General features: G+C 40.3%; 3 non-coding genes across 3 annotated transcripts; 2 read left to right on the forward strand and 1 right to left on the reverse strand.

Annotated features, from left to right (window-relative positions):
• Positions 1–7,748: 7,748 nt before the first annotated feature.
• TRNAL-CAG (transfer RNA leucine (anticodon CAG)) lies at positions 7,749–7,831 on the reverse strand. Its single transcript has one exon. It is a non-coding gene; the product is annotated as a tRNA-Leu (tRNA).
• Positions 7,832–13,924: 6,093 nt separating this feature from the next.
• Positions 13,925–13,997, forward strand: TRNAF-GAA (transfer RNA phenylalanine (anticodon GAA)). The gene has a single exon. It is a non-coding gene; the product is annotated as a tRNA-Phe (tRNA).
• A 1,184-nt stretch (positions 13,998–15,181) lies between these two features.
• TRNAL-CAG (transfer RNA leucine (anticodon CAG)) lies at positions 15,182–15,264 on the forward strand. Its single transcript has one exon. It is a non-coding gene; the product is annotated as a tRNA-Leu (tRNA).
• The last annotated feature ends 5,116 nt before the right edge of the window (positions 15,265–20,380 follow it).

Genomic DNA, 20,380 nt, shown 5'->3' on the forward strand with positions numbered 1-20,380 from the left:
GTACTCAGTGAGGGGCTCAGTCCACCCCCAGATAGCTCCGGAGTACTTAGCAGGACCCCCTTCTGTGTGTCCTTTCTCTGGCCTTCTCCCTGCACCTCACACCCAGTGACACTTCTATCCGGTATCCTCGGGCCTTGGCGGGCGACTTGTGTTCCGTCCCCTGGGTCCTATGTGGCTACCTTCTTAGTGAGACTGGTGTGGACTTTTGCCTGCAGTACATGAAATGCTGCAGCCTCCGGTTTCTAGTTGAGCCTTGCTGTTTCTCCTCTAGTTGAGGGACCGGTTCCCCTTATCTGGCCTGACCCCTCTACCTCCTGGTAGCAGCGGGAGTACAGGTGGCCTTCTGCACGGCCGGTAGCCCTAGGGTCCCTTCGGTTCCTGGAGCCTTCCTGCTCCCACTCCTCTCTTCTCTCCTTCAGTCCTGGGCCACCCAGGCTAGGCCCGCCTCCGGAGCAGAGCTCATGCCGAGCCTCTGCTCCTGTCACTTTTCCTCCTCTGACTGGCTTGCTCTTTCTAAGATAGCTTCCTATTTATACTCTCCCTGTCATGTGCTCCCCTAAGCTGCTCCCCTAAGCACCCACTACATAGGATCCTCCCACCAGCTAGGGACCTGGGACTGTGCTCTCCCTTAGGAGCAATCTCGCCCTAACCCCACTGCGGGTATGTGTTGGATGCAGGTGTTAGGGTCCCGAGCCATACGCCTTCCTTACCTGAGGGTGAGATACCACACCTCTGGGTGAGATGCAGTAACTCTGTGGTGACTGCACCCTCAGGGGCGCCACACACCTTTCTGCACAGTTTTGAAATGGCGACGAAGATGTTTAGTGCTGACGACGATGCCATTATCAGCATAACTATTCCGGTGATTTACATGCTGGAGCACACATTAAACAGAATTCAGAGTCAGGTGGTCGGACAAGAGGAGGTGGAGGAAGTAGAGGAGGAGTCGTATGCGGAAGGGATAACATCTCCAAGGTCCAGACGGTTGGCAGCACCAAGGAGGCAGGCATGGGAGGGTGAGGGAGAGGGATTAAACAGGGCGCATGGTAGCAGCCAAACTGTTGAGGAAGGTGCAGGAGCCGAGGAAGAAGTGGAGAGTGAACTGGCGATGGGCATGGAAGACTCATCAGATGAGGGAGACCTTGATCACATTTCTGTTGTGCGAGGTTGGGGGGAGAGGGCAGAGGAAAGAAGCATGATTCTTACCTCGCTACCAACACAACAAGGACTTGGTCCTCCTGGATGCGCAAGACACATGAGTGCCTTCTTGCTGCACTACCTGCAACATGACCCTCAGATTGCAGAATTCGAAGTAATCTCGACTACTGGGTTGCCACACTCTTAGATCCCCGGTACAAAAGTAAATTTGCCCAAATAATTCCTGCCATAAAAAGGGATTGACGCATGCAGGAGTATCTGCAGACGCTGTTGCAGAATCTTACATGTGCTTTTCCACAAAACACCAGTGGTGCACGAAGTGAATCTCACAGTTCTAACTTGCCAACCACGGGACTGTCGAGTCTTCATCACTCAAACCGTAACAGTAACACAGTATCTGCTGGTAACAGCAATTTTGTGAAATCGTTTCACCACTTTTTTAGACCATCCTTTGCAAGGCCACAGGAGACAAGAAGTCTGACACATAGTCAATGCCTAGAGAGGATGGTGCAGGAGTATCTCCAAGTGAACATCGAAGCCATGACTGTGTCACTGGACCCTTGCTCATTTTGGTATTCCAATCTGGAAAAATGGCCGGAGCTCGCCACTCACGCCTTGGAGATCTTGTCATGCCCTGCAGCCAGTGTTCTCTCTGAACGTGTGTTCAGCGCTGCTGATGGTGTGCTGACAGATAAGCGCACGCGGCTGTCCACTGAGAATGTAGACAGACTCACGTTCATAAAGATGAACAAATCATGGATTCGCAAGGACTTTTCTAATCCTGTGTTATCCTTGGGAGGCTAAAAGCTTGAGGATTTGGTAATATCACCTCACCAACCGTTTTAAGCAACTGTGGGGCAATTGATGCCACTTAACCCTAGAACGCATGACCATAAAAATCTACACTTTCATATACCTGGGGCCTTTTAGGCCCGTGTGCAAATAACATTGAATAACTCAAACTCAAATGACAAACAAGTATATACATGAAGAATACCTAGAGTTTCAAAATTCTAACTAAAGTAATCTTGCAGAAAATAGAAAACAATTAACAGGGCGGGACTGCGAGGCCCCAGGTATGCGTTCTAGGGTTAAGTGGTGTCTGTGCCACAATTTTGGGAAAAAATGGAAACTCTTTTTGGAGTCCCCTTGCTGTGTCTTACGTGACGTTGGCATCGTCAATTCCAGGTGGGTTGGGTCGCTCCCCCCCCCCCTTTTAACTGTAAGAAACTACATACACTATGGCTTGGGGTAACACAGATGATTGAGTCTGAAGAGCTGTTTACTCAGAGGTCTGCTCCAAATCTTCAGTGTCTGCTAGTCAGCGTAGAATTTTTAACTGCATCTAGCCTAGGCAATACTTTGGGCGTAGTAGCCCAGCTGCGAATCAAGCTGCACCGCCTGTGTATCTAATAAGAATTTTTAAATGCATCTAGCCTAGGCAGACTGTGGGGACCCCCAACCAAACCCAGACGCTCAGCCCCCCTACCGCCCCCTTTTCCTTGACAATACAATAATGTAACTCTTACAACTGGATGGGTGAGGATCGGTCACAGCTTTATTAACTCTTTATACTCATTCCATTAGAAAGACATTTTATTTCTAAAATAATTCAGCTTGTTGCAGCATGCCCTGGGTCTCCACTCCGGCAACTTGGCCAACAAGTGTAACTCTCCAACATGTCCTTTCTATTTCCAGGCCGCGGAGGATCCTGCGTACTCGTATGCAGGACTCTGACCCCCACCCATCACTCTTAACGCTTGTTCCACTCCGTCCTGGAGTCCTGACAGGAATATGTCCAGTCCAATATCCATTAAGTGAACACCGTCGGGCCGTATGAGGCCTGCTTTATCTCCTTCCAGTTGTCGGTGTCGTACCACTACATCGCCTCTGTCTCTTCTAAATTTTGCCATCCGAATATTTATTACCCGCCTTGTCCGTTCGATGGCCGTGATGTCTCGCGCACCTTGCCATACTGCTATCGGCACAATCTCTGACCATACTATAGCTAGTTTTGTGAAAAATTCTCTGAAGCGCTCAGTGTCTAGTTTCATTATTGCCATTAGTTATGCCCTCTTGTGATGACCTAGGTTGTTTCCCCCGGCCTGTATAACTAAGATGACCAGACATCTTGCCTCTCTCCCTACCTTGATTACCTCCATTAGTACCTATGGCCATAGCAGGCCTCTAATACCTCTCCAGTTGAAATATGTGTTATGAAACTCTAATTTCCTCCCGCCTGGGCGGACTTTCGCCCTTTAATCTGCCCAGTATATATACGAGTGGCCTATCACCCACACTGTTGGCTTAGCGTCACCTGTAAAGGAAACAAACTACGTTAGGATAACAAGTCTGGTCTTATGTATCTTGCCAAACACGTGGATCACCATCTCTCTATCCTCTGAACTTCCGTTTCTGACAGTCCTGCTCTTGCTGCTTCTGTGGCCGCGCCTATGCGGAATGAGTGTGTCCCGTAATCTTTGGGGTGGTTCCCTGCCGATGTTATGCATTTATTAAATATAGCTTGGAACTGGTATCTTGATAATGGCGTCCCATCAATGTGTGATAGGAACAAATTACTTTGTGATCTGATGGTTAGATATGGTTTTACTATTGTTACCCGACTCAGTGTACCGTTTGTGGGTTGTAGAAGTACCCAAGTGCCCCTGCCCGCTGGAACCATTTTCGATTTGTGTATGCGTAGATGTATTGCATTATTGCCTATGACTACGTCCTGGTGTAATAAGCCTCCACTGGTGCTAATTTTGGATTGAGGGACTAATTCGCTTATGCATAGCGCCCCGAAGAAGGCGATCACAAATGCAGTAGACAGTAGTGATGCTTCAAATTGTGAGTGTCATGTTAATGGTGTTAGGGATATGATGTGAGAAATCAGTTTTAGTGACACGGGACGGGACGTCTACACTCCTGACTTGGCTGACCCCTTTTCCACCCTTTTATGGATTGTCTGATGATGAATCTTTGTCACATCTCCCCAATTCAGTAGTTGGAAGTGAAATGCTACTCCGGTCAGCCACGGCTGCGCTGACGCCCCTGATATGCCCCTCATCATTAGCTGGTGGAGAAATTCTATGGTGACTTGTGATCTGGCTTGTTCACATTGGTCAACCCGTCTGCCTGCTACTAGTCGTGTCCACTCTTCCCATGCCTTACCATATGCTTGCCACGTCAACGGGGCAACTGACGCTCTGATTAATGGCATCAACTATTCGCCACTAGATCCCATAGGGAAGGTGGGCAACTGTTGTCCCGATGGGTGGGCATTGTGGAAGAGCTCTGTGAAAATCTGCCAATTGAATTGTTATAAAGCGTTAGCAGCAGCTTTAGACCCCTCAGCATAGTGGCTAGCGCGGACCCATACATTGTGTTTTAGGCACAGGAATGCTAGCCTGGGTAGTAGGCCTAGCACTGGGAGAGACGATGATGCCATCTTATTAATGCAGTGCGCTAAGCTGGTGTTTATTGTTATGAAGCGTATATTTTTGTAAGCCAGGAGCGCGCCCCATATTTCTATTGCTACCACTATTGGGAAGAAAAATTATTTTCAGGGCTAGATGCAGCGAAAAATTATTATTAATTGAAAAGCTGGTGGAGCTTGGTATAGATGGCCTAATACAATGAGACCCACACACTGCTAGAAGGCCAAATATTTTTTCAGAGTTAGATGCAGAAAAAAATTATATTCAGTTTGCAACCTGATGGAGGTCAGTATAGATGGACTAATAGAACAAGTCCCACACACAGCTACAAGGCCAAATATTTTTTCAGAGGTAGATGCAGAAAAAAATTATATTCAGTTTGCAACCTTATGGAGGTCAGTATAGATGGACTAATAGAACAAGTCCCACATACAGCTAGAAGCCCAAATATTTTTTCAGAGGTAGATGCAGAAAAAAATTATATTCAGTTTGCAACCTGATGGAGGTCAGTATAGATGGACTAATAGAACAAGTCCCACACACTGCTAGAAGGCCAAATATTTTTTCAGAGGTAGATGCAGACAAAAAATTATTTTGAATTTGCAACCTGATGGAGGTCAGTATAGATGACTAATAGAACAAGTCCAACACACTGCTAGAAGGCCAAATATTTTTAGAGTGCTAGATGCAGAAAAAAATTATATTCAGTTTGCAACCTTATGGAGGTCAGTATAGATGGACTAATAGAACAAGTCCCGCACACAGCTACAAGGCCAAATATTTTTTCAGAGGTAGATGCAGAGAAAAATTATATTCAGTTTGCAACCTTATGGAGGTCAGTATAGATGGACTAATAGAACAAGTCCCACATACAGCTAGAAGCCCAAATATTTTTTCAGAGGTAGATGCAGAAAAAAATTATATTCAGTTTGCAACCTGATGGAGGTCAGTATAGATGGACTAATAGAACAAGTCCCACACACTGCTAGAAGGCCAAATATTTTTTCAGAGGTAGATGCAGACAAAAAATTATTTTGAATTTGCAACCTGATGGAGGTCAGTATAGATGGACTAATAGAACAAGTCCCACACACTGCTAGAAGGCCAAATATTTTTTCAGAGGTAGATGCAGAAAAAAATTATATTCAGTTTGCAACCTTATGGAGGTCAGTATAGATGGACTAATAGAACAAGTCCCACACACAGCTAGAAGCCCAAATATTTTTTCAGAAGTAGATGCAGAAAAAAATGATATTCAGTTTGCAACCTGATGGAGGTCAGTAGAGATGGACTAATAGAACAAGTCCCACACACAGATAGAAGGCCAAATATTTTTTTAGAGCTAGATGCAGACAAAAATATATTCAGTTTGCAACCTGATGGAGGTCTGTATAGATGGATTAATAGAACAAGTCCCACACACAGCTAGAAGCCCAATATTTTTTCAGAGGTAGATGCAGAAAAAAATATCTTCAGTTTGCAACCTAATGGAGGTCAGTATAGATGGACTAATACAACAAGTCCCACACACAGCTAGATGCCCAATATTTTTTCAGAGGTAGATGCAGAAAAAAATATATTCAGTTTGCAACCTGATGGCGGTCAGAATAGATGGACTAATACAACAAGTCCCACACACAGCTAGAAGCCCAATATTTTTTCAGAGGTAGATGCAGAAAAAAATATATTCAGTTTGCAACCTGATGGAGGTCTGTATAGATGGATTAATAGAACAAGTCCCACACACAGCTAGAAGCCCAATATTTTTTCAGAGGTAGATGCAGAAAAAAATATATTCAGTTTGCAACCTGATGGAGGTCTGTATAGATGGATTAATAGAACAAGTCCCACACACAGCTAGAAGCCCAATATTTTTTCAGAGGTAGATGCAGAAAAAAATATATTCAGTTTGCAACCTGATGGAGGTCTGTATAGATGGATTAATAGAACAAGTCCCACACACAGCTAGAAGCCCAATATTTTTTCAGAGCTAGATGCAGAAAAAAATTATATTCAATTTGCAACCTGATGGAGGTCAGTATAGATGGACTAATAGAATGATGCTATGCCCAAAAGATTTTACTTCACTAGGTGCAGTAAAAAAATTGGTATTCTATACACAGGTGGTATATCTTGCAACACAGATAGGCTACTCCACTGACTAACACACTCTGCAATAGGCCAAAAAGGATTAGCTTTGCTAGATTCAGCCAAATGCTGTGAAAAAAACTTGCACAGCACTGGCACAGACCTGCCTGGCTAAAACTGATAGGAACTGATGTAACCTAGTCCTGAAACGGACTCCAATTATAATTAGTCTTTACTCCCACAATCTATCTATTTAAGAGCACAGACCTGCCTGATAAAAGTCGTAGGAAATGCTGTAACCTAGTCCTTAAAAGGACTGCAATCACAACTATTCCCTACTCCCAAGCTATCTGTAGATTTGTGCGATAATTGGCTTGAAATTAACAAGGTATAGCGCACACAGCAACAGCGGTGCCGTCTAACACGCAGCTGCAGCAGTGAGAAAATGGTGGCGACGGGGAAAATGGCTTGGTCTTATAGGGCAAGGACATGTGACATACACTGCCAATGACACATGCCCTTGCTTGTGTGAAAAAAAGCACTTCGCTCCGTGTGTGCGCTGCTGAAAGGCTGACAGATTGCACCTCCCCACTGCAAATGCGGGAAAGAGAAAAAAAAATGGAGATCTTCATTGTTCCTGCAGAGATCCATCCCCTGCCCCTCCCCCCACCCCGCTGTACACTCAAACTGCGTATTAACATTAATTTTCATCATTACTGAGAAAAAATCCAGTTATGATTTTGGTGCACGAACAGTTATCGAACATAACCTCGAACAGCCGAATTTTTCTCAAATCGTTCGTGTTCGCCGAACGGCTCGAACACCGCCCAAAACAGCTCGAATTTGAGATTGGCGAGCAGTTCGAGTAGAACAATGCTCATCTCTATTTAAGATTTGCCTCAAAGACCCCAAGGAATACTGCCAAAGTGCCAACGTTGAGAATTGGTTTTGCTAAGCCCCATCACTTTTAGTTATCAATTTGAGATTGCCACCAATAGAGCGGACCCCCAACTAATCAGTAACAGGAGTGAAGCTGTACAATTTTTTGAAATAAAATTCTAATGTCAGAAGTGGGATTTGAACCCACGCCTCCAGGAGAGACAGTGACCTGAACACAGCGCCTTAGACCACTCGGCCATCCTGACTTATTTTTGCTTTTGTAATTTAACTCTTTCTAAGCTAAGCAGTAGAAAGATGAGCATTACTTGTGATGAAAGGAAATATGCCATGATTTCTTTTATTTTAATATTGATTTGTAACCTATTAGTTACAGCCAATTTTGAGCTTCATGACCAAGCACCGTTTTTTAAATTTGACATGTATCAATTTATGTGGCAATAACACTGGAATGCTTAACATATCCCCGTGATTCTGATAGTGTTATTTTGTAAAACATTGTACTTTATATTAATGGTAAATTTAGGTCGATATATATTTAGTTTTCAGTTTGCAACCTGATGGAGGTCAGTAGAGATGGACTAATAGAACAAGTCCCACACACAGATAGAAGGCCAAATATTTTTTTAGAGCTAAATGCAGACAAAAATATATTCAGTTTGCAACCTGATGGAGGTCTGTATAGATGGACTAATAGAACAAGTCCCACACACAGCTAGAAGCCCAATATTTTTTCAGAGGTAGATGCAGAAAAAAATATCTTCAGTTTGCAACCTGATGGAGGTCAGTATAGATGGACTAATACAACAAGTCCCACACACAGCTAGATGCCCAATATTTTTTCAGAGGTAGATGCAGAAAAAAATATATTCAGTTTGCAACATCATGGAGGTCTGTATAGATGGATTAATAGAACAAGTCCCACACACAGCTAGAAGCCCAATATTTTTTCAGAGGTAGATGCAGAAAAAAATATATTCAGTTTGCAACCTGATGGAGGTCTGTATAGATGGATTAATAGAACAAGTCCCACACAAAGCTAGAGGCCCAATATTTTTTCAGAGGTAGATGCAGAAAAAAATATATTCAGTTTGCAACCTGATGGAGGTCAGTATAGATGGACTAATACAACAAGTCCCACACACAGCTAGAAGCCCAATATTTTTTCAGAGGTAGATGCAGAAAAAAATATATTCAGTTTGCAACCTGATGGAGGTCTGTATAGATGGATTAATAGAACAAGTCCCACACACAGCTAGAAGCCCAATATTTTTTCAGAGGTAGATGCAGAAAAAAATATATTCAGTTTGCAACCTGATGGAGGTCTGTATAGATGGATTAATAGAACAAGTCCCACACACAGCTAGAAGCCCAATATTTTTTCAGAGGTAGATGCAGAAAAAAATATATTCAGTTTGCAACCTGATGGAGGTCTGTATAGATGGATTAATAGAACAAGTCCCACACACAGCTAGAAGCCCAATATTTTTTCAGAGCTAGATGCAGAAAAAAATTATATTCAATTTGCAACCTGATGGAGGTCAGTATAGATGGACTAATAGAATGATGCTATGCCCAAAAGATTTTACTTCACTAGGTGCAGTAAAAAAATTGGTATTCTATACACAGGTGGTATATCTTGCAACACAGATAGGCTACTCCACTGACTAACACACTCTGCAATAGGCCAAAAAGGATTAGCTTTGCTAGATTCAGCCAAATGCTGTGAAAAAAACTTGCACAGCACTGGCACAGACCTGCCTGGCAAAAACTGATAGGAACTGATGTAACCTAGTCCTGAAACGGACTCCAATTATAATTAGTCTTTACTCCCACAATCTATCTATTTAAGAGCACAGACCTGCCTGATAAAAGTCGTAGGAAATGCTGTAACCTAGTCCTTAAAAGGACTGCAATCACAACTATTCCCTACTCCCAAGCTATCTGTAGATTTGTGCGAAAATTGGCTTGAAATTAACAAGGTATAGCGCACACAGCAACAGCGGTGCCGTCTAACACGCAGCTGCAGCAGTGAGAAAATGGTGGCGACGGGGAAAATGGCTTGGTCTTATAGGGCAAGGACATGTGACATACACTGCCAATGACACATGCCCTTGCTTGTGTGAAAAAAAGCACTTCGCTCCGTGTGTGCGCTGCTGATAGGCTGACAGATTGCACCTCCCCACTGCAAATGCGGGAAAGAGAAAAAAAAATGGAGATCTTCATTGTTCCTGCAGAGATCCATCCCCTGCCCCTCCCCCCACCCCGCTGTACACTCAAACTGCGTATTAACATTAATTTTCATCATTACTGAGAAAAAATCCAGTTATGATTTTGGTGCACGAACAGTTATCGAACATAACCTCGAACAGCCGAATTTTTCTCAAATCGTTCGTGTTCGCCGAACGGCTCGAACACCGCCCAAAACAGCTCGAATTTGAGATTGGCGAGCAGTTCGAGTAGAACAACGCTCATCTCTAGTTGCAGAGTGAAAACACCTGTTGGACAATAATAGTAATTGCTGGCGTTGATGAATTCATTGTGAGAAGTAATTTATAAAATGGGATCACTTTGGAGGGGTTTCTGCTGTTTTGGTACTTTTGGAACTCCCCAAATGTCACCCTCAAAATATTCTTGCAAAATCTGCATTCCCAAAACCCAAATAGCGCTCTTACTTTCAAAGCCCTGCTGTGTGACCAAACAGTAGTTTCTGAAGACATATGGGGCATCACCGCATTTCAATGAAATTGTGCAACTTTAGATATTTTCACAAGAAAAACTAAATATATATTGACCTAAATTTACCATTAATATAAAGTACAATGTGTTACAAAATAACACTATCAGAATCACGGGGATATGTTAAGCATTCCAGTGTTATTGCCACATAAATTTATACATGTCAGATTTAAAAAACGGTGCTTGGTCATGAAGCTCAAAATTGGCTGTAACTAATAGGTTACAAATCAATATTAAAATAAAAGAAATCATGGCATATTTCCTTTCATCACAAGTAATGCTCATCTTTCTACTGCTTAGCTTAGAAAGAGTTAAACTACAAAAGCCAGAAGAAGTCAGGAACAGTCTAAGTCGCTGCGTTCAGGTCGCAGTCTCTCCTGGAGGCGTGGGTTCGAATCCCACTTCTGACATTAGAATTTTCTTTCAAGAAATTGTACAGCTTCACTCCTGTTACTGATTAGTTGGGGGTCCGCTCTATTGGTGGCAATCTCAAATCGAAAACTAAAAGTGATGGGGCTTAGCAAAACCAATTATCAACGTTGGCACTTTGGCAGTATTCCTTGGGGTCCTTGAGGCAAATCTTAAATGTCCTGAATTTGTGCTTTCACAAAAGACTTCAGGGAACATCAAATAGTTTCTTTGTGCATATGTTAGTTGTTGCTTTGGCATCAGAAAAATACTGTGGATAGGAAAATGGGAGGGACTATTTCATCTCTATGTGTTCTCTGTCCCTATTAGGGCAGAGAGTGAACCTCCTAAGGTGCTGTCGTGGAAGATTCCTAGAAACCAAATTACCAGTAAGTCTAATTTCAGATTTTTTTACCTCAAGGCATCAATAGACTATATATATACTTAATAAACAAAAGCTAAAAGAGCAGATGAACATAGTTTAACAAGTCTGAAATGCGCATGTGATACTGACATCAAAGTTTCACCACATTTTGGGACAAATGTTTTCACTTTCAACATTAACAATCAGTAGAATATTTTCTCTAAATTTGCATCTCCTTTCTTCACTCCAATTGTTTGCACCTAAGAAAAAAATAAAGCTTGATGCAACATTATGCTTACAAATTGTGTTTTATGCTCAATCATCACCTGTCCTACAGAGACACAGTCAGAATTACCCTGGCGAATTGAGTAAATTTGAAAATGTAAAAAAAATGCAGAATTGCTGTTTTTTCTATTCATTCACAAAGAATTAATGTAAGTTCTGAAATATGTACGCAAAATAGCGGGACTTTCAAATATTGATAATCTTGCAAAAACAAGTCAAAGTAAAAATAAATACATCCAGTTGTGACTTCTACAGTGTGCTGAACATTCCTGAATCTAAATGTGTCCTGCTGAAATAGCTCAGTTGGGAGAGCGTTAGACTGAAGATTTAAAGATCCCAGGTTTCGGCAAAAGTTTTTTTCTTCACCCATTAAATTTTAAGCAGAAAATAAACAAAGCATATGGACTGACTGTTTACAGAGAATGTAAAAATCCTAATCATTATAACTATCTACAGGAAAAAAAATGATAGAAACTTGAGAACTGAACACTTTTAACTTTTGAGGAAAATAATATTTTTTGTAATTTTTCCTTCATTCTGGACGTCATCATTTTGTTTTATTTTAGTTTGACTTAGCTGTATGAGGATTTAAAGGAAACCTGATAGCTAATACGGGCAGCATGTATCAGACACTAGCTGAATGATTTCAGCCATTTATGTTTGACTATGAATCGCTGTGGCATTACTGAGATTAATATGCTTAAAAAATATGCCAGGAACAAAGCTGTTTGGGGAAAAAGCCAGGAAGGCAAAAAACACAAGCCCCAACTCAGGACCGTCATCTTTCATTCTAAAAATAGGGGTTTCCACGTTAATGGTAAGACAAAGAATCCACAGATTTGGCATTTCTCTAGCGAGCCCACTTAAAATGTATGGGGTGCTTGTGTCCATTAGCGCAAGCTGGGCACTAAACTGGCTTATTTGCAATTCTGGATGTTGCAGAGTGAAAACACCTGTTGGACAATAATAGTAATTGCTGGTGTTGATGAATTCATTGTGAGGAGTAATTTATAAAATGGGATCACTTTGGAGGGGTTTCTGCTGTTTTGGAACTTTTGGAACTCCGCAAATGTCACCCTCAAAATATTCTTGAAAAATCTGCATTCCCAAAACCCAAATAGCGCTCTTACTTTCAAAGCCCTGCTGTGTGACCAAACAGTAGTTTCTGAAGACATATGGGGCATCACCGCATTTCAATGAAATTGTGCAACTTTAGATATTTTCACAAGAAAAACTAAATATGTATTGACCTAAATTTACCATTAATATAAAGTACAATGTGTTACAAAATAACACTTTCAGAATCACGGGGATATGTTAAGCATTCCAGTGTTATTGGCACATAAATTGATACATGTCAGATTTAAAAAACGGTGCTTGGTCATGAAGCTCAAAATTGGCTGTAACTAATAGGTTACAAATCAATATTAAAATAAAAGAAATCATGGCATATTTCCTTTCATCGCAAGTAATGCTCATCTTTCTACTGCTTAGCTTAGAAAGAGTTAAATTACAAAAGCAAAAAGAAGTCAGGATGGCCGAGCGGTCTAAGGTGCTGTGTTCAGGTCACTGTCTCTCCTGGAGGTGTGGGTTCGAATCCCACTTCTGGCATTAGCATTTTCTTTCAAAAAATTGTACAGCTTTACTCATGTTACTGATTAGTTGGGGGTCCGCTCTATTGGTGGCAATCTCAAATCGAAAACTAAAAGTGATGGGGCTTAGCAAAACCAATTCTCAACGTTGGAACTTTGGCAGTATTACTGGGGGTCCTTGAGGCAAATCTTAAATGTCCTGTATTTGTGCTTTCACAAAAGACTTCTGGGAACATCAAATAGTTTCTTTGTGCATATGCTAGTTGTTGCTTTGGCATCGGAAAAATACTGTGGATAGGAAAATGGGAGGGACTATTTCATCTCTATGTGTTCTCTGTCCCTATTAGGGCAGAGAGTGAACCTCCTAAGGTGCTGTCGTGGAAGATTCCTAGAAACCGAATTACCAGTAAGTCTAATTTCAGATTTTTTTACCTCAGGCATCAATAGACTATATATATACTTAATAAACAAAAGCTAAAAGAGCAGATGAACATAGTTTAACAAGTCTGAAATGCGCATGTGATACTGACATCAAAGTTTCACCACAATTTGGGACAAATGTTTACACTTTCAACATTAACAATCAGTAGAATATTTTCTCTAAATTTGCATCTCCTTTCTTCACTCCAATTGTTTGCACCTAAGAAAAAAATAAAGCTTGATGCAACATTATGCTTACAAATTGTGTTTTATGCTCAATCATCACCTGTCCTACAGAGACACAGTCAGAATTACCCTGGTGAATTGAGTAAATTTGAAAATGTAAAAAAAATGCAGAATTGCTGTTTTTTCTATTCATTCACAAAGAATTAATGTAAGTTCTTAAATATGTACGCAAAATAGCGGGACTTTCAAATATAGATAATCTTGCAAAAACAAGTCAAAGTAACAATAAATACATCCAGTTGTGACATCTACAGTGTGTTGAACATTCCTGAATCTAAATGTGTCCTGCCGAAATAGCTCAGTTGGGAGAGCGTTAGACTGAAGATCTAAAGGTCCCTGGTTCAATCCCGGGTTTCGGCAAAAGTTTTTTTCTTCACCCATTAAATTTTAAGCAGAAAATAAACAAAGCATATGGACTGACTGTTTACAGAGAATATAAAAATCCTAATCATTATAACTATCTACAGGAAATAAAATGATAGAAACTTGAGAACTGAACACTTTTAACTTTTGAGGAAAATAATATTTTTTGTCATTTTTCCTTCATTCTGGACGTCATCACTTTGTTTTATTTTAGTTTGACTTAGCTGTATGAGGATTTAAAGGAAACCTGATAGCTAATACGGGCAGCATGTATCAGACACTAGCTGAATGATTTCAGACATTTATGTTTGACTATGAATCGCTGTGGCATTACTGAGACAAATATGCTTAAATAATATGCCAGGAACAAAGATGTTTGGGAAAAAAGCCAGGAAGGCAAAAAACACAAGCCCCAACTCAGGACCGTCATCTTTCATTCTAAAAATAGGGGTTTCCACGTTAATGGTAAGACAAAGAATCCACAGATTTGGCATTTCTGTATCGAGGAGAGCCCAATTAAAATGTATGGGGTGCTTGTCTCCATTAGCGCAAGCTGGGCACTAAACTGGCTTATTTGCAATTCTGGATGTTGCAGAGTGAAAACACCTGTTGGACAATAATAGTAATTGCTGGTGTTGATGAATTCATTGTGAGGAGTAATTTATAAAATGGGATCACTTTGGAGGGGTTTCTGCTGTTTTGGAACTTTTGGAACTCCGCAAATGTCACCCTCAAAATATTCTTGAAAAATCTGCATTCCCAAAACCCAAATAGCACTCTTACTTTCAAAGCCCTGCTGTGTGACCAAACAGTAGTTTCTGAAGACATATGGGGCATCACCACATTTCAATGAAATTGTGCAACTTTAGATATTTTCACAAGAAAAACTAAATATATATTGACCTAAATTTACCATTAATATAAAGTACAATGTGTTACAAAATAACACTATCAGAATCACGGGGATATGTTAAGCATTCCAGTGTTATTGCCACATAAATTGATACATGTCAAATTTAAAAAACGGTGCTTGGTCATGAAGCTCAAAATTGGCTGTAACTAATAGGTTACAAATCAATATTAAAATAAAAGAAATCATGGCATATTTCCTTTCATCACAAGTAATGCTCATCTTTCTACTGCTTAGCTTAGAAAGAGTTAAATTACAAAAGCAAAAAGAAGTCAGGATGGCCGAGTGGTCTAAGGCGCTGTGTTCAGGTCACTGTCTCTCCTGGAGGCGTGGGTTCAAATCCCACTTCTGACATTAGAATTTTATTTCAAGAAATTGTACAGCTTCACTCCTGTTACTGATTAGTTGGGGGTCCGCTCTATTGGTGGCAATCTCAAATTGATAACTAAAAGTGATGGGGCTTAGCAAAACCAATTCTCAACGTTGGCACTTTGGCAGTATTCCTTGGGGTCTTTGAGGCAAATCTTAAATAGAGATGAGCATTGTTCTACTCGAACTGTTCGCCAATCTCAAATTCGAGCTGTTTTGGGCGGTGTTCGAGCCGTTCGGCGATCACGAACAATTTGATAAAAATTTGGCTGTTCGAGGTTATGTTCGATAACTGTTCGTGCACCAAAATCATAACTGGAGTTTTTCTCAGTAATGATGAAAATTAATGTTAATACGCAGTTTGAGTGTACAGCGGGTTGGGGGGAGGGGCAGGGGATGGATCTCTGCAGGAACAATGAAGATCTCCATTTTTTTTTTCTCTTTCCCGCATTTACAGTGGGGAGGTGCAATCTGTCAGCCTATCAGCAGCGCACACACGGAGCGAAGTGCTTTTTTTCACACAAGCAAGGGCATGTGTCAATGGCAGTGTATGTCACATGTCCTTGCCCTATAAGACCAAGCCATTTTCCCCGTCGCCACCATTTTCTCACTGCTGCAGCTGCGTGTTAGATGGCACCGCTGTTGCTCTGTGCGCTATACCTTGTTAATTTCAAGCCAATTTTCGCACAAATCTACAGATAGCTTGGGAGTAGGGAATAGTTGTGATTGCAGTCCTTTTAAGGACTAGGTTACAGCATTTCCTACGACTTTTATCAGGCAGGTCTGTGCTCTTAAATAGATAGATTTTGGGAGTAAAGACTAATTGTAATTGGAGTCCTTTACAGGACTAGGTTACATCAGTTCCTATCAGTTTTTGCCAGGCAGGTCTGTGCCAGTGCTGTGCAAGTTTTTTTCACAGCATTTGGCTGAATCTAGCAAAAATAATCCTTTTTGGCCTATTGCAGAGTGTGTTAGTCAGTGGAGTAGCCTATCTGTGTTGCAAGATATACCACCTGTGTATAGAATACCAATTTTTTTACTGCACCTAGTGAAGTAAAATCTTTTGGGCATAGCATCATTCTATTAGTCCATCTATACTGACCTCCATCAGGTTGCAAATTGAATATAATTTTTTTCTGCATCTAGCTCTGAAAAAATATTGGGCTTCTAGCTGTGTGGGACTTGTTGTATTAGTCCATCTATACTGACCTCCATCAGGTTGCAAACTGATTATATTTTTTTCTGCATCTACCTCTGAAAAAATATTGGGCTTCTAGCTGTGTGTGGGACTTGTTCTATTAATCCATCTATACAGACCTCCATCAGGTTGCAAACTGAATATATTTTTTTCTGCATCTACCTCTGAAAAAATATTGGGCTTCTAGCTGTGTGTGGGACTTGTTGTATTAGTCCATCTATACTGACCTCCATCAGGTTGCAAACTGAATATATTTTTTTCTGCATCTACCTCTGAAAAAATATTGGGCTTCTAGCTGTGTGTGGGACTTGTTCTATTAATCCATCTATACAGACCTCCATCAGGTTGCAAACTGAATATATTTTTTTCTGCATCTACCTCTGAAAAAATATTGGGCTTCTAGCTGTGTGTGGGACTTGTTGTATTAGTCCATCTATACTGACCTCCATCAGGTTGCAAACTGAATATAATTTTTTTCTGCATCTAGCTCTGAAAAAATATTTGGCCTTCTAGCAGTGTGTGGGACTTTCTCTATTAGTCCATCTATACTGACCTCCATCAGGTTGCAAATTAAAAATAATTTTTATCTGCATCTACAGTACCTCTGAAAAAATATTTGGGCTTCTAGCTGTGTGTGGGACTTGTTCTACTAGTCCATCTATACTGACCTCCATCAGGTTGCAAATTGAATATAATTTTTATCTGCATCTAGCTCTGAAAAAATGTTTGGCCTTCTAGCAGTGTGTGGGACTTTCTCTATTAGTCCATCTATACTGACCTCCATCAGGTTGCAAATTGAATATAATTTTTATCTGCATCTAGCTCTGAAAAAATATTTGGCCTTCTAGCAGTGTGTGGGACTTTCTCTATTAGTCCATCTATAATGACCTCCATCAGGTTGCAAATTAAAAATAATTTTTATCTGCATCTACCTCTGAAAAAATATTTGGGCTTCTAGCTGTGTGTGGGACTTGTTCTATTACTCCATCTATACTGACCTCCATCAGGTTGCAAACTGAATATATTTTTTTCTGCATCTACCTCTGAAAAAATATTGGGCTTCTAGCTGTGTGTAGGACTTGTTGTATTAGTCCATCTATACTGACCTCCATCAGGTTGCAAATTAAAAATAATTGTTATCTGCATCTACAGTACCTCTGAAAAAATATTTGGGCTTCTAGCTGTGTGTGGGACTTGTTCTATTAGTCCATCTATACTGACCTCCAACAGGTTGCAAATTGAATATAATTTTTATCTGCATCTAGCTCTGAAAAAATATTTGGCTTTCTAGCAGTGTGTGGGACTTTCTCTATTAGTCCATCTATACTGACCTCCATCAGGTTGCAAATTAAAAATAATTTTTATCTGCATCTAGCTCTGAAAAAATATTTGGCCTTCTAGCAGTGTGTGGGACTTTCTCTATTAGTCCATCTATACTGACCTCCATCAGGTTGCAAATTAAAAATAATTTTTATCTGCATCTACCTCTGAAAAAATATTTGGGCTTCTAGCTGTGTGTGTGACTTGTTCTATTACTCCATCTATACTGACCTCCATCAGGTTGCAAACTGAATATATTTTTTTCTGCATCTACCTCTGAAAAAATATTGGGCTTCTAGCTGTGTGTGGGACTTGTTCTATTAGTCCATCTATACTGACCTCCATCAGGTTGCAAATTAAAAATAATTTTTATCTGCATCTAGCTCTGAAAAAATATTTGGCCGTCTAGCAGTGTGTGGGACTTTCTCTATTAGTCCATCTATACTGACCTCCATCAGGTTGCAAATTAAAAATAATTTTTATCTGCATCTACAGTACCTCTGAAAAAATATTTGGGCTTCTAGCTGTGTGTGGGACTTGTTCTATTAGTCCATCTATACTGACCTCCATCAGGTTGCAAATTGAATATAATTTTTATCTGCATCTAGCTCTGAAAAAATATTTGGCCTTCTAGCAGTGTGTGGGACTTTCTCTATTAGTCCATCTATACTGACCTCCATCAGGTTGCAAATTAAAAATAATTTTTATCTGCATCTAGCTCTGAAAAAATATTTGGCCTTCTAGCAGTGTGTGGGACTTTCTCTATTAGTCCATCTATACTGACCTCCATCAGGTTGCAAATTAAAAATAATTTTTATCTGCATCTACAGTACCTCTGAAAAAATATTTGGGCTTCTAGCTGTGTGTGGGACTTGTTCTATTAGTCCATCTATACTGACCTCCATCAGGTTGCAAATTGAATATAATTTTTATCTGCATCTAGCTCTGAAAAAATATTTGGCCTTCTAGCAGTGTGTGGGACTTTCTCTATTAGTCCATCTATACTGACCTCCATCAGGTTGCAAATTGAATATAATTTTTATCTGCATCTAGCTCTGAAAAAATATTTGGCCTTCTAGCAGTGTGTGGGACTTTCTCTATTAGTCCATCTATAATGACCTCCATCAGGTTGCAAATTAAAAATAATTTTTATCTGCATCTACCTCTGAAAAAATATTTGGGCTTCTAGCTGTGTGTGGGACTTGTTCTATTACTCCATCTATACTGACCTCCATCAGGTTGCAAACTGAATATATTTTTTTCTGCATCTACCTCTGAAAAAATATTGGGCTTCTAGCTGTGTGTGGGACTTGTTGTATTAGTCCATCTATACTGACCTCCATCAGGTTGCAAATTAAAAATAATTGTTATCTGCATCTACAGTACCTCTGAAAAAATATTTGGGCTTCTAGCTGTGTGTGGGACTTGTTCTATTAGTCCATCTATACTGACCTCCAACAGGTTGCAAATTGAATATAATTTTTATCTGCATCTAGCTCTGAAAAAATATTTGGCTTTCTAGCAGTGTGTGGGACTTTCTCTATTAGTCCATCTATACTGACCTCCATCAGGTTGCAAATTAAAAATAATTTTTATCTCCATCTAGCTCTGAAAAAATATTTGGCCTTCCAGCAGTGTGTGGGACTTTCTCTATTAGTCCATCTATACTGACCTCCATCAGGTTGCAAATTAAAAATAATTTTTATCTGCATCTACCTCTGAAAAAATATTTGGGCTTCTAGCTGTGTGTGTGACTTGTTCTATTACTCCATCTATACTGACCTCCATCAGGTTGCAAACTGAATATATTTTTTTCTGCATCTACCTCTGAAAAAATATTGGGCTTCTAGCTGTGTGTGGGACTTGTTCTATTAGTCCATCTATACTGACCTCCATCAGGTTGCAAATTAAAAATAATTTTTATCTGCATCTAGCTCTGAAAAAATATTTGGCCGTCTAGCAGTGTGTGGGACTTTCTCTATTAGTCCATCTATACTGACCTCCATCAGGTGGCAAATTAAAAATAATTTTTATCTGCATCTACAGTACCTCTGAAAAAATATTTGGGCTTCTAGCTGTGTGTGGGACTTGTTCTATTAGTCCATCTATACTGACCTCCATCAGGTTGCAAATTGAATATAATTTTTATCTGCATCTAGCTCTGAAAAAATATTTGGCCTTCTAGCAGTGTGTGGGACTTTCTCTATTAGTCCATCTATACTGACCTCCATCAGGTTGCAAATTAAAAATAATTTTTATCTGCATCTAGCTCTGAAAAAATATTTGGCCTTCTAGCAGTGTGTGGGACTTTCTCTATTAGTCCATCTATACTGACCTCCATCAGGTTGCAAATTAAAAATATTTTTTATCTGCATCTACAGTACCTCTGAAAAAATATTTGGGCTTCTAGCTGTGTGTGGGACTTGTTCTATTAGTCCATCTATACTGACCTCCATCAGGTTGCAAATTGAATATAATTTTTATCTGCATCTAGCTCTGAAAAAATATTTGGCCTTCTAGCAGTGTGTGGGACTTTCTCTATTAGTCCATCTATACTGACCTCCATCAGGTTGCAAACTGAAT

The sequence above is a fragment of the Phyllobates terribilis genome, unplaced genomic scaffold (genome assembly GCF_046119375.1).
Source record: "Phyllobates terribilis strain yellow unplaced genomic scaffold, ASM4611937v1 Scaffold_65__1_contigs__length_7625178, whole genome shotgun sequence".
NCBI lineage: Eukaryota > Metazoa > Chordata > Amphibia > Anura > Dendrobatidae > Phyllobates > Phyllobates terribilis.